Raw genomic sequence first — 14,601 nt, forward strand, 5'->3', positions numbered from 1 at the left:
ACAGAGCTTCAAAAATACATAAAACCCGGAGGCCTGGAGGGCTCAGTGCATTAAGCGTCTGCCTTTGGCTCACATCATGATCCTGGAGCCCTGGGATCGAGTCCTGCATTGGGCTCCCTGCTCAGCGGGGGGCCTGCTTCTCTCTCTCCTCCCTGCTCGTGCTGTCCTCCCCCACTATCTCTGCCTCACTCTCAAATAAATAAATAAAATCTTTTAAAAAAATAAAAATTACATAAATGGAAATGTAAGTATAAATAAGAATTTTCACACCTAGAATTGGAGACTTTAACAGTCAACCTCTCAGGAAGAGATGAAATAAGTGCACAATAGACCAGTTAAGAGTATAAAAGATTTCAGCAAGACTATCAACCTATTTGACCCAACTGACATTTGTAGGATAGATACATCGTCTAACAACAGAATATGTAGTATTTTTAAGTGCACATATGATATTCATCAAAACATACTGCATGCTAAAACATATCACATCAAAGTTAAAATAACTGAAATGATCCAAAATGCATTCTCTGTACCTTCCCCAAGAAAGTCAATTAAAAATATGTAATAGAAAGATATCAAGAAAACATTTAAGTACTTGGAAATGTTAAACACACCCCTAAATAACCAAACTGATGAAAACCAGAACTAAAGAAAAAGTCTTGAACAGAACCAAAGAAGTTGGTTCTTCTGTAAGAAGTTTTTAAAAATAAATATTTTTTAAAAACCCAGGAAATAACAGGTCAGGTCATGGATAAATTGGAACAGGTGAAACAGAAATTGAGAAACTATAAATAAACTAGAAAATATTTTGAACCAAAATGGAAATAGAGGCACAAATACCAGAATTTGTGGATCATAACTACAGTGGTATAGAGAGGGTACTAAGGACAATAAATGCTTATACTGGGAAAGAGGAAGGTCTCCAATCATCATCTAACCCTAGTCTAAGCTTCTACCTTAAGAATACCGGAAAAGATAAAGTAAATGTAAGGAAAGTAGAATAGAAATAATAAATGTTCATAGAAATCAATAAATCTGAAAACAATAATAAAATAAATCAATAAAAGTAGAAGTTGGTGTTTTGAAAATATTAATAATATTAATAAATCTCTGGAAAGGCTGATCCAGAAAAAAAAATGAAGACATGCATACAATATCGGAAATGGACAAGGGGACATCCCTATGCGTCCTACAGATATCAAGAGATAACAAATGAAATGGATAAATTCCTTGAAAGACACAAACTAACAAAGCTCACTCATAACTTGGGTAGCCTTTTATCTTTAAAGAAATTGAATTTGTGGTAAGAATCTTCCAACATGGAAAATCCGAGGCAGAGACAGATGCACTGGTGAATCCTCGCAAACGTTCAATGAAGGAATAACAACTCTCCATCAACTCTTCCAGGAGAGAAGTGAATGCTTAACTTATGTTACGAGGCCAACCTTATTCTGATACCCAAACCACACAAAGACATCACAAAAAAGAATATCCTTCATTAAGATGGATGCAAAAATCTTTAACAGAATCAACCACTCCAATCCAGCAATACATGAAAAGGATAATACGACGGATCAGATGGGACATGTATAAGGAATGCAGAATTGGTTTAATATTTTTTGAACGAGTCCCTTTAATTCACCATATTAATACATTGAAGGGAAAAACAAGTCCTCGTCTTGAAAAATGCAGAAAAGCCTTTTGACAAAATTCAAAATCCATTCACAATAAAAACTTTCAGCAAAGTAGTCATAAAAGGAACTTCCTTGACTTGATAAAGGCCGTCTACAGAAGAACACTTGCCGCTAATGCCATACTGGATAGTGAAAGTCTTACCGTTCTTTTCCCTAAGAACAATGCAAACCCCCTACACTCACCACTTGTATTCAAAAGTGAACTAGGAAAAGAACCAGAGGCATTTTTTTCATGTGTGACACAATCGTCTATGTAGAAAATCCCAAAGAATCTACCTGGAACACGGGAGGTTAGCAGGTTAACAGAATTAAAATTCAAAAGAGAAAAATCAATTATGTTTATTAGTTATAGTTCTTCATACTAGCAACAAGCTATTTTATCACAAAACAATACCTTTTACAACAGCACCAAAACAGTATGAAATACCTAGGAATCAAGCCAACAAAATATTTACGATATTTGTATGCTTGAAGACTCTACTCGTTCATGAGACGAAATTAAAGACCAACTAAATGGAGAGACAGCCAGTGTTCATGGATCACAAAACTCAACACTGTTGTGATGTTAATTTTCCCAAAATTGAAATTCAGATGAAACACAATCCCAACCAAAATCCTAATGGATCTTTTTTTGGATAGGCTGACAAGTTGTTTCTAAAATGGCAGTGGAAAAAGTAAACCATCTAAATTCAGCAATTTTGAAAAATAACACATTTGGAGTTGGAAATCACTACCCAACTGCCAGCTCACGATATAGCTACGGTGTGACATTGACGTAAGGACACGCATTTGGGCGCCTGGGGGCTCAGTTGGTTGAGCAGCTGCCTTTGGCTCAGGTCATGATCCTGGGGTCCTGGGATCGAGCCCTGTGTTGGGCTCCCTACTCAGTGGGGAGTCTGCTTCTCCCTCTCCCTCTCTCTCCCTTTGGGGTCTCCCCACCCCCCCTTCTCAAATAAATCAATAAAATCTTTTAAAAAAAGAAACAAAAAACACAGATCAATGAAACAGAAGAACAGACCCGCATAGTCTCTGGTCAATGGTTGTGTAACAAAGGATGCGAGAAAACTCAATGGAGAAAAGACAGTCTTTTGAAGAAATGGTGTTGGAACATTCACACGTCTATATGCCCAAATGAGAAAGCCCCAAACACCCACAGCTCGGCCCGTACCTCACATCGTATTCAGAAATCAAGTCGGAAGGGGTCATGGAACTGAATGAAACACAAACCCACAAAACCTCCAAGTGAAGACACAGATACAATCATCATGATCTTCGGGCAAAGAAGCAAAGACCATATATGAAAATATTGACAAACGGGGCTTTATTTTATTTTATTTTATTTTAAATTTTTTTATTTATTATTTATGATAGTCATACAGAGAGAGAGAGAGAGAGAGGCAGAGACACAGGCAGAGGGAGAAGCAGGCCCCATGCACCGGGAGCCTGACGTGGGACTCGATCCCGGGTCTCCAGGATCGCGCCCTGGGCCAAAGGCAGGCGCCAAACCGCTGCGCCACCCAGGGGTCCCTGGGGCTTTATTTTAAATCTTAAATTTCTTGTCTTTGAAAGATGCCATTAAGAAAAAGAAAACCGGGCAGCCTGGGGGGCTCAGTGGTTTAGCCCCACCTTCAGCCCAGGGCGTGATCCTGGAGACCTGGGATCGAGTCCCGCATTGGGTTCCCTGCATGGAGCCTGCTTCTCCCTCTCCCTCTCTGTCTCTCATTAATAAATAAAGAAAAAGAAAACTGCTGCAGATTGAGAAAACATATTTGCAAAACACACACCTGATGGAGGACTTGTACCCAGAATACGTAGATATATACGTTCCAAAACTCTCAACGTTCAATAACGAAAAACAACCCAGTTTAAAAACAAACAAAAGCTTTGAAAGACTTGTCACCAAAGCAAGGGACCAGGCAGCAAAGAAGCACATGAAAGGAGGCCCCAGCGATCGTCCGATCGTCCGGGGGATTAGAATAAAGCAAGGTGCTCCCACCCACACCTGCGGCACGGCTGCGGGGGGAAGGCCGGCCACGCCATGGCACTGCGGGGACGCGGGGGAACCAGAATTCTCACACAGGGCTGCTGGGAACGCACCACGGCGCAAGGCTTTGTTACTTCCTGAAAAAACGAACCACACACCTACCCTAGGATGGGCCTACGGATGCGCCCAAGGGAAGTGAAAGTCAGGTGTGTACAAGGCCTGGGACGTGGATGATCCTCGCAGCTCTGTCCGTAACAGCAAAACCAGAAGCAACCCCAAACCCATCAACTGGCGCCTGGAAAGACCAACGAGGGCGTAGCCCCACGATGCTGGGGGTGGGGGGGGAATAAAAACCCAAGGAGGATTCATGAAGGGCACGCGCAACAGTAAGTCTCAACAGAATGACGCGGAAAGCAGCCCGATCTACAACATACACACTACACGTCCGCATTTATACCCAATTCTAGAGGAACGAAGGCAGTGACGAGCGGCTCGGCGGCGGCCTGGGGAGACGGGGCGCGGCCGGGAGGGGCGGGGGTCAGGGATGACAAGCCTGTAGACACGGCGGTTACGTTCCGTGACTGTCCGCTCAGAGACGTCCAGTGCGCCGCCGCTGGTGACCGTCGGGAGCCTGGGCCCAGCCTCCAGCTGTGGGACCAAGTCCTGCGCAGCCAGATCCGGGCGGCTCTCCAGGGAGGCTTGGGGGGCGCTCCTCTGACGGGAACCAGCGGCTCTCGCGAGCAGGAAGACCTGCAAACGGGAGCGGATAGAAGGGTCCTAACAACGCCACAAAAAAAAAAAAAAAAAAAAGGAAAAAGAGGATATTTTAAATTTTTAATATTTTATTTTGTGGGTCCCTTATCTTTTTTTTCCTTTTCTAGATTTTTTTTAACGGTTCAGTCATGAGAATGCATTCACTTTGTGATTAAAAATCAACCCCGTATTTCAAAGGGGAAGTGCAGCCAATGACCTGTTAGAAGGACCCTGGTGTCTCGCCGGTGCCCGGAACAGCTCCGTGAGGGGCTGCACAGCTGGCTGTCAGGTGCGGGGACCCCGCAGGCCGAGCACACTGTGCCCACATGTGTCCACGGAGGTCATGAGCCGAGGACACGGTGGGGAGGAGGCTTTTCTTCTTTCTTTCCTGAGTTTGCTCCAGTGGTGGAGACATGGCCCCAGCCTGCTGCCCCGGTGCCCATCAGGATGGGGCTCTACAGGCCTTTTAAAAGCAGTGCCACCTGGGCATCCCCTGGATGGCATCCCCTGGACGGCACCTCGTGGACGGTGCCCCTGGATGGCACCACCTGGATGGCACCACCTGGACGGCATCCCCTGGACGGCACCTCTTGGATAGAACCTCCTGGATGACACCTTTTTGGACGGCACCTCCTGGACAGCACTCCCTGGATGGCATCCCCTGGACGGCATCCCCTGGACAGCACTCTCTGGATGGCACCTCCTGGATGGCACCTCCTGGACGGCACCTCCTGGACGGCACCTCCTGGAGGGCATCCCCTGGACAGCATCCCCTGGACAGAACCTCCTGGACGGCACCTCCTGGACGGCATCCCCTGGATGGCACCTCCTAGATGGCATCCCCTGGACGGCATCCCCTGGACAGAACCTCCTGGATGCTGTGCACTCTCACTGCGGAGACGCTGTGTGCGAAGCGGAGGCTTACCGAGACTCCAGGTGTCTGGTCTTGATCATTCACGGCCTTCCCTTTGGGTCAAAGCCCTCATCGTGGGCAGAAGAGAATCCCTGGCAGAGGCCCCTTCCCATAGGCTTGGATCTGGCTGCACGTCGAGGCCCAACCGTCTGCGGCCCAGGTGCAGGTCCCTACGCCCCATCTCGCCAGCGGTGCTGGTCCCTGAGTTGTTGCTAGTGCTGGCCCCCCGGGGCCCCGGAGAAGGGTGCCAGAGGGGCGACCACGGCCCAGAACACCTGCCCTGTGCACCCAGAGAGGGCCGGTCCCCTCACCGCGCTCCTCGAAGCCCGCGCTGGGTGCTGGACCAACAGCGCCACGTCTGAGGCAGGACCCGGGCGCCCATGCACGTGTGCTGGAGGATGGGCCGGGGTTGGTTCCAGAAAGACCGCGGCTCTGTGGCCTGGGCCTCTTCAGCGTCTGCTCGACGCAGGGCTGCACCAGCGACCATGCGGCTTGCGTGTCTGGAAACTGGGCAGGAGGGAGCAAACAGATGTGGCAGCTGTCCTGCGTGGATCGCCGTGTCGCCGTGACGCCTCCAGCAGCTCGCACTTCAATCAGAGCAGCCGGTTCCACGGTGCATGGGGGCCGATGGTGTTGTCTCCCTGGGGGCGGCCCGGCTGCGGGAACACCTCCCAGCTGCTCAGATGTCAGCGGGCCTTAATGCAATGGGCCCACCAGGGCGTCCGCGTGGCCCTGGGAACCGCGCTCCCTGCCCGTGTTCCGGGGGATGTGCCCGAGGTCAGCACAGAGTCACGGAGACGGAGACCGGCACAGACGTGCCGCCCCTGGAACCTGGGACCAAGGCCGCGCCCTGGCCTGACCTGCTCCTCCGGGACGCCCGCCGCTCACCCGTTCAGAGGCTCGGGCCCGCTGAGAATCTTCCAGGTCGGCAGCTCTGGTCCGGGCTGCAATCGAAGGAAACCCTGCTCTGGCTGTTACCCGCTCCCCGCTCCCCCCGCTGACGGAGCCGAGCCGAGCGGCGGCGAGCGTCCACACCGCCAGCCCGCGTCCACACCGCCCACCTAGTGTCAGGGTCCCTGTGATGCTGTCTCCACCACAGCCCTGCCCGCCGCTACACAACCACCAGTTCCCCTGAGCAGCCAGAGGGACCGGGCGGGGGGTGGAAACCACTTAATAAGCTGTTGTTTCCCCCAAAACACAATTTCCTCAAATAAGGAGTGGTGTCCGTGGACAAGACATGTGTCCTGTTAAGTGTCACAGAGAAGAGCCCCCCCCAACCAGGGGCGGGGCAGCCGATAAGGGCGAGCGAGAGTCATCCATGTGCCCGTACTGAGCGGCCAAACCAGGCCCCGAGGAGTCCCCTGCGCCGTCGGTCCCACTGGGGGACCAGGGAGCCCCGGGGCCTGGGGCCGGTGCTGCGTTCCCGGGTGCCCAGCAGCCCCTGCACGCGGAGGGCCTGGCCTGGCACCCCTGCACCCCACGGCTGCCGTGGGGACGCGCTCCAGCCTGGGAAGCCGTGGTACCTGGCAGGAGAGGCCCACTGCCCACGGGGCGCCAGGCCCCGCACCCCGACGTGCTCGGGGGCACAGAGGGACGCTGTCCCCAGCCTCCCGGCCCGCGTGCTCTCTGCACACCCGGGATGACAGTCCACGCTGTCAGCTCCCGGCTCCGTGGGTCTGATGCTAAACACAGACGCGGACTCTAAGGTAACAAGCATGTGCACAAAGCCCGAATGCCCAGGCCGAGGGCAGCGACGCCCCTGCCGGCCTCAGCCCCCCGCCCCCGCCCCGCCCCGCCCTCACCTCCGCGCTGTCTGACCCGGATCCTGGATCCTCGGCGCGGGGACTCAGGCCGGCGGGCAGCCCGCTCCCAGGTTCTATGACTCAGCAGAGCGCTCGGCTTTTATCTTTCAGTTGGAATTTGCCAGCCGCGCATCCAGGGGGAGGGACCGTCTCCACCGCGTCTCTAAGCAGATGCCGGAGCGATCCCCAGCTCTGCCGACCGGCTTCTCAGGGCTTCTCAGGAACGCCCAGCGCCGCTCAGTCCCCAGACCGCGTAGACGGCTACGGGCGGGGGGCGGGGGAGGAGGCGGGCAGGCAAAGGCAGGGCCCCGCAGCCCGGCCACCGTCCCCGTCACCGTCACTGCGTGCGCACCCGGGGGGATCCCGGAGCCAGGGCTGCTCCGCCACAGCCTCACGGGGACACAGGGAGGAACGCGGGCCGCTGGGCGAGTCCTGGCTGCGGAGCTCGCCTCGGGGTCCAGCTGCTCCGGGAGGGCGGCTCCATCCCGTCCTGGGTCCTTAGAAAATCCCCTCTGGACTTGAAGTGGCTCGAAGGCCAATAATAAGAAGGCACTTCCACTCCTAAAGGATGCTTGATTTTAAATGGTGAGGCGCTAGGATTGGGATCCATTAAACCCTGAGGAATGAAAACAGAATGAGCCCGACAAATAAGACGGGCGCCAGTCGCGACCGTGGAGCGCGGATCTCCTTGCAGCCAAACCCCGCGGGAAAGCTCCGCAGAAGCAAAGTGAAAGGGGGGAGGCTCTCGGGGAAGAGCAGGTCCTGCAGGGTCCGGAGCTGGAGGGCACCCGGGACAGCTGGGCGGCGCCATCCGGAAACAGTCACCACCCGGGATGCAGACGCCCCCCCCCACGCCCGGGACCTCGGCCTCGGCTGCCCCCGGGTCTGGAACCAGGAGGGGACGAGGCTCCCCGCCGCGTAGGGCCCGATCCTTGGCCTGTGAGGGTGCTAGCTGCCCCTCGGCTCCCAGCCTGCCCCGTACCCACCCTTCCCTTGCACCCCAGCTCTTCAACGTGGGCACAAATGTCCAAATTTCACCCCATCCCAGACCCGGCGGGCGTCTTTCTGACACAAACCCACAGCGTGGTCCTGATAACATCCAGCACGGCGATGATAATGCGGTAAATGGCAGGTGTGGGTGATCCTTGTGCTCGTCTACACCCGGGTAAGCGACACATTGGAACAAATGACCAAGCTAATGCTGGGGCCGAGCCTTCCATGACGGGGACAACACTGTCCTGGGTGCTTCATGGCTGCTAACCTGCGAGAGCCCTGTGGGCTCATTGTCACTGCTGTCTCTACAGCGCAGGTGGGGAAACTGAGGCCTGGAGAGGCTTGCCCCGGGTCACACAGCTAACAGGGGCCAGAGCGGCGTGCACCGGAGCGGGGCGGGGGGCGGGGGGTCTCCGGAGACCAGGTCCACACCGCAGCCGTGCTGCGGGGCCCATGAGGGCGCCTGAGATGAGGACGGTTATGCGGGGCGGGGGGGCCGTTCCGGCCACAGGGCAGCTGCCGGCCAGGCCAGACGGAGGGACACAGCAGGTGCGCAGCCGTGAGCCCAGCAGCGCCGCCTAGAAATCGTCCCAAGGAGACGACAGAGTAACGGCGCTCGGGCAGGTGCGGTCCGACAAACACCCGGCGGCACTCACCCCGTGCCCGGCACGGCCCTCGCGACTTCAAAGCCAACTCACTGGAGGATGATTGCGGTAACGTTGCCCGTAGCGTGACGCTGACACCTGGAAGCACCCTCGGTGTCCACGCAGAGACGACTCCGTGAACACAGAACGCGCGTGTACAGAACACAAGGGCACCGTCTGGACACGCTGGTCCACGCTTGCTGCCATGGAAGGAGGCGAACACCACACTAGGGTCTTTCAAACGCCAGTGTGTATGGGGACGCCTGGCTGGCTCCGTGGGTGGAGCGGGCAACTCTCGACCCCCAGGTTGTAAGTTCAAGCCCCACGTTGGGTATAGAGAGGACTTACAAATAAAATCTTTAAAAATCGTGACAATAGGGGCGACTGGGTGGCTCAGTGGTTGAGCGTCTGCCTTGGGCCCAGGGCGTCACCCCGGGGTCCCGGGATCGAGTCCCACATCGGGCTCCCTGCATGGAGCCTGCTTCTCCCTCTGCCTGTGTCTCTGCCTCTCTCTGTGTCTCTCATGAATAAATAAAATCTTTAAAAAAATCATGATAATAAAAATAAACACTTTAAAGCCGGTTTGTATAATGCGACCTTTGTAAGCGTCTGCATGAGACACAGACACAGAGACCAACAGAGCAGGGTACAGAGCCAAGATAGCAACCCTCGCATATGTGGCCAAGGATTTCTGACAAGGGTGCCAAGAGCACTCGATGCAGAAAGGACAATCTTTTCAACAAATGGTGCTGGGAAGACGGGGTGTCCCCACGCGAAGGGATGAAGCTGGACCCTTCCCTAACCCCACACGCTGGAATGAACTCAAACGACATCAAAGGTCTAAACGCAAGACCTAAAACTACAAAGATCTTTATAAGAAAACATAGGATCAAAGCTTCGGGACGCTGGACATGGCAATGATTTCTTGGACACGACGCCAAAGGCACAGTGAGCAAGAAGTGGTCGAACTGGGCTTCATGAAAATTTTAAAATGTCATGAATCGGGGCCCCCAGGGGAGCTCCGTCGGTGAAGCATCCACCTTCGGCTCAGGTCACGATTCCAGGGTCCTGGAATCGAGTCCTGCGCCCGGCTCCCTGCTCAGTGGGGAGTCCGCTTCTCCCTCTGCCTCTGCCCCTGCTTGTGTTCTCTCTCTCTCTTTCTCTCTCTCTCAAATAAGTAAATAAAATATTTTTATTTTTTTTAATATTTAAAAAATAAAATAATACATAAAAATAAAAATTGTGTGCATCGAGACACACTATCCACAGAATAAAAAAGGCACAGAAGGGGGAAAAAATATTTGCAAATCGTGCATCTGATGAGGGATTAGTATCCCGAATACATAGAGAACTCCTACAACTCAACAACAAAGAAAATAAACAAAAAACGACTTCTGTCTTCCAATAAACTTAAACAAAAAACGACTTCTGTGTTCCAACAAACTTAGGCGCGTGTGCAGACCCACCTACAGGCCCCTCATCACTGTCGCCAGCATGTCCCTTGCAGAGGGTCCTCGCACAGGCGCCCAAGGGCGGGTGTCCGTCCCTTCCAAACCCCCCGGGGGGCTGGGGTGGGGGAGCGCGGGATGCACCGAGGGCCGTGCTGAGCCCCAGAACTTCAGGAGCAGTTTGCTCATTCAAGTCACAGCTGTTTTCCTGAGCCAGGAAGCGGCGCGTGCGCCTTGTAGAGAATGTCGAGAAACCACGGGGGCTCCCCTACGAAGGCCGCCCCCCCCCCGCCCGCCGGGAGACCTGGGCAGGAGCGGGCCTCCCTTCCACCCCGGCTCCGGAGGTCTCGGAGGCCCCGCTGAGCGTCCAGGACGGATCCCTGCGGCCCGACGGCACCGAGGAGCTGTGGCGAGGGCGGCCCGGGAGCACCACGCAACCCCCAGGCATGGCCACTTTCGTCTCTGCCACGGGTCGCCGTCCCGAGGGGCCCGGTCTCACCTCTGCACCCGCCTCCCCGCCAGGTGTGACCTCTGTGGCCGCCCCAGGCCTCCTCCCTCCCTCCCGGAGCCTGGTTGTGCCCCAGGCCGCTCCACACGCGCCCACTGCTGCCCCAGGGCTCCCGGTGTCGGCCCCCCGGGAGGGCACATCCACGGTTACGCTGCCCCCTCCCCTGAGGTACCCTCTCCCCACCCCAGGGCACGATCCCACCCCACCAGCCGCCAAGCCTGACCATGGTCCCCGCGTCCCAGGCCCCTGCCCTCAGGCCCACACCTCGCCTCCCGCCAGGACCCTCTCTGGGGCCCCCCTGGGTCACGCTTAGCCCCTGGCACCGCGGCTCTCGTCACCCAGACCCACTCTTGTCACTCCCAGGCGCGGACGACATGTCTTCATTATAATTTGCTTCATTGGTCTTGAGAAACAGCAGAAATGCTGTCACTCCACACGTGTCCTTTGCAATCGGCTTTGCTCGAGCGACACCAAGTCCTCGACGTCTCGGCTCACGGGTGCTCGTAGAGCCCATCGCTCTCAGCTCGCTCCCGCGTGGGTGCACATGTCACGTGTCCGTTTCCTGCCGCCCCTCCCACCTTCACAAACGACGCTGCAGTGAGCACAGCCCCGCACGCATCTGCGTCTGCTCCGAAGGCTCTGGGCAGGTGCCCGCCGGGGACACTCTCCAGAGCCGCCGCCAGGGCCCCGGGATGCACCTGTGCCCCCCCACAGCGTGACGCCGGCCCCTGCCATGGCTGCAGCTCTGACTCCCGACGAGGCGGCTCGTCTTCGCCGTGCCGATCGCTGGCCGCGCTTCTGCCCCCGCCATCCTCCGTCCCTCCCGTCACCTTTGTCACCTTTGTCTCTGTTGCTTACTTGTCCTTTGTGGCTGCGAAGGAGGCCAGGATATAGTCTGGACGTTAACCTCTGTTGGTAAAGTCTTGGCAAGTCTTTCTCTCTCTCTCTCTCTTTTTTTTTTAAGATTTTATTTATTTATTCATGAGAGACACACAGAGAGAGGCAGAGACACAGGCCGAGGGAGAAGCAGGCTCCCCGCTGACCGGGGAGCCCGATGCGGGACTCGACCCCGGGACCCCGGGATCCATCTTTTCCTCTGTTTTATGATCGTTTGTTTCTTGCTTAAGAAATGCTGCCCCGACGCACCAAGGCACCCTCCGAAGTTCGTTTTCGGGGATCGTCTCGCGTGGAAAGCCAACGTGCCGTCCCCCTTAGCGAGGATGCCGACCGTCCCTCCCGCCGTCGTGGTGCCAGCGGGCCCTGCTCACCTCGCGCTCCCGGGGCTCCGCGCCACCTGGTTCGTCCTCAAGCTGCACCAACGTCACTCCACTCGGTTACACAGTTGTCAGAAGTCTTGACGTCTGGCCGGGTGCGTCTCCTTTGCCCTGTTGCTTTTCGAACTTGGCTTTTTTTTTTTTTTTTGACATTGATTCGTCTACGTCAACGTGTCCAGAGCAAGGAAGCCCACGGGGATCCTGAGGGGAATGACACCCAACGTACCCGTTAACTGGGAAGCGGCTGACATCTTTTTGAGACCACGTCTTTCCGCGACCTAGTAGAGCTCTCCATCCATTTAGGATATATATATATTTTTTATGTCTCTCCACGAAGCTGGACATCTTCTCCGAAAGGGTCCGCACGCCGTCTGCTGTGTCTTCCGCCGGAGCCTCACATCCGCGCTACCATCACGCGAGGCGCGTCGAGAGTCGCTGCTGCCTCTCCCCGCTGTCACCGGCGGTGAGCTGCCGTAGAGAAACAGTGTCGATTTTTTTTTTAAGATTTTAAGTCACGTCCACACCCAACTGGAGCTCCAAGTCACAGCCCCGAGATCGAGAGTCGCCCGCGCCACCGCCTGAGCCTGCCAGGCGCCCCGTCATTGGTGTCTCTCCACTGACCCTGTGCCGGCAGCTTCCCGAGGTCTCTTAGCCCCGCGGCCCCGGCCTGCCTTCCCCGGGCCGCGGTTCCGCTGCGCCTCTGCGGTTCGTGGGTGCGAACTAGTCCTCCTGCGCTCCGGGCTGCACGGGACCTGCCGCGTGATCGGAGGCAGGCGCGGGGATTAGCAGCCTCCTCTCAGGATGGTCTCGAAGGGAATCCCCTCGGCTTCTGCTCCTCAGGTTAGAGACGCCCCCGTATCCCAAATTTGCTAAGTGCATGTTTTTAAACGTCTTGCGGGCGGCTGTTACGATTTATGAAACGCTTTTCCTGCATCTGTATCGCCCTGTCCCCGTCCCTCAGAGCCACCCTTGCGTCCCCGCTCCCGCCCCAGGGTCGCCTGCCTGGACTGTCTTACGGTTGCTCCTGGTGGGGGGTCCGGTCCCATCATTTCAAGCCCCGAACCTGGGAGAGCACAGGTTGGCTCTTGAGTCTCCCTGACACGCGTCCCGCCCCGAGTGAGTAGCGAGCGACAAGCTCACCCCTCGGGCCTGCTGGGCACTTGCAGCCCTCCTGGGGGGGGCATTTGAGGGTCCGAGCACCCACCGGGTTTGTCTCCGCCTGCCCCCTCCCCGCCCCCCCACCCCTCCCGCCCCTCCCCTGCTCTCTCCCCGCAGCCCCTTCCACCCAGCAGCCGGGGGAAGGCCTCCCACCCTCCCGCCCTCACGGCCACCTTGCCAGCAATCCCATTTACGTCTGACACTGCAGCTCCATCGCCCTGACACGGAAAGCTTCCAACACAAGGTCAACTTCCCAACTCCCGTGTGCTTCTCCGCGGCGACGTCGACCTCGGGACACCGGGAGCCCAGTGGGTGCGCGTGGCCCAGGGCTGGGTGGGCCTGGCTCTGCCTGGCAGTGCCTCCCGCGGGTGCGCCGCTGTCCTGAGCTCAGACACCCCGAGGGACTGTCCTCCGACCCCGAGGACAGGGCAGTGCAGACCCACTGGCACGGACACATGCGGCAGGGCCGGAGCCCGCAGGACAGCCCGGCCGTCACACGTGGCCGCAGGTACCACGTAAAACACCGACTTTCCTCGGAAAAACACGCACCGTGTGTGTGAAGGACCCTCCTGACCCCGATGAGTGAACGATTCCCGCCTCCACCCTCCGGACAGCGGCCTTGCTCCAGAAGATTCCTGGCCAACCTCAGCTCCTGCGAAGACCTCAGACGGGCCCTTCCACCATGGGAGGACCAGTGTCCCCTGATGGGCGCAGCACGGAGACCATCATAGAGGCTTCATTGCACCCCCTTCCCTGGGACCCCGGCAACCCCGTTGCCAGTGCTGGGCCCCACAGAGCTTTCCAGAAGAAAGCCCCGCCCCCAACCCATGGCCTGTAGCAGAGACACATGGAGGAAACGGGCCCCGAGGCACGGGCGCCTCTCGGCATCAGACAGCAGAGCACCGCTGCGGGGTTCCCTCCCCGCCGGGGCCGTCATGTGCAGGGAGCCTGGGGACAGTCCCCAGAACCGAAGGCACAGGGCCCCCGGCCCGGAGACAGAGGCTCCGCCCTTCGGGCTGGAGGCGCCTCGAGATCCAGAGCCAAAGCCTGTAGGGTCAGTAGTCCCTTCCACCGAGATCAAGTGCGACTCTGCAACCACCCGGGGCCGCACTCACCCCTGGTCACAGTGCCTGTGACACGAGCACCTGGCGGGGACGCAGGCTGCTGCATCCTGGCCCGGCCCGGAAGGCGGGCTCTCCTGCCGGGAGGGGCGGCTCACACCCACACCTGCGCCCGCGCCCCTGCGCCCATGCCCTTGCGTCTGCACACCAGCACCTGCACACTTGCTCCCGCACCCCTGCGTCCTCACCCATGCCCTCACCCCTGCGCCCACACACACGTGCCCTCACCTGTGCCCACACACCTGCTCCCGTGCCCCTGCGCCCTCACCCCTGTGCCCTCACACCTGCACCCACACACACGTGCCCTCA

General features: G+C 56.7%; 1 protein-coding gene across 24 annotated transcripts in view; it reads right to left on the bottom strand.

Moving 5' to 3' along the window:
• Positions 1-14,601, bottom strand: part of JAKMIP3 (Janus kinase and microtubule interacting protein 3) — a 97,024-nt gene that overhangs the window by 65,781 nt on the left and 16,642 nt on the right. For 5 of the 24 annotated variants that reach the window (XM_072804838.1, XM_072804835.1, XM_072804827.1 and 2 more), the window contains exon 1: positions 7,147-7,948. The exons of 2 other annotated variants lie outside the window; for them this stretch is intronic. The gene's annotated coding sequence lies outside the window, so the exon portion shown is untranslated. Of the gene's footprint in view, positions 1-7,146; positions 7,952-14,601 lie in introns of those variants that run through there. 17 more of the 24 variants (XM_072804836.1, XM_072804834.1, XM_072804828.1 and 14 more) reach the window with 7 other exon arrangements.

The sequence above is a fragment of the Canis lupus genome, chromosome 29, assembly GCF_048164855.1.
Source record: "Canis lupus baileyi chromosome 29, mCanLup2.hap1, whole genome shotgun sequence".
Lineage (NCBI taxonomy): Eukaryota > Metazoa > Chordata > Mammalia > Carnivora > Canidae > Canis > Canis lupus.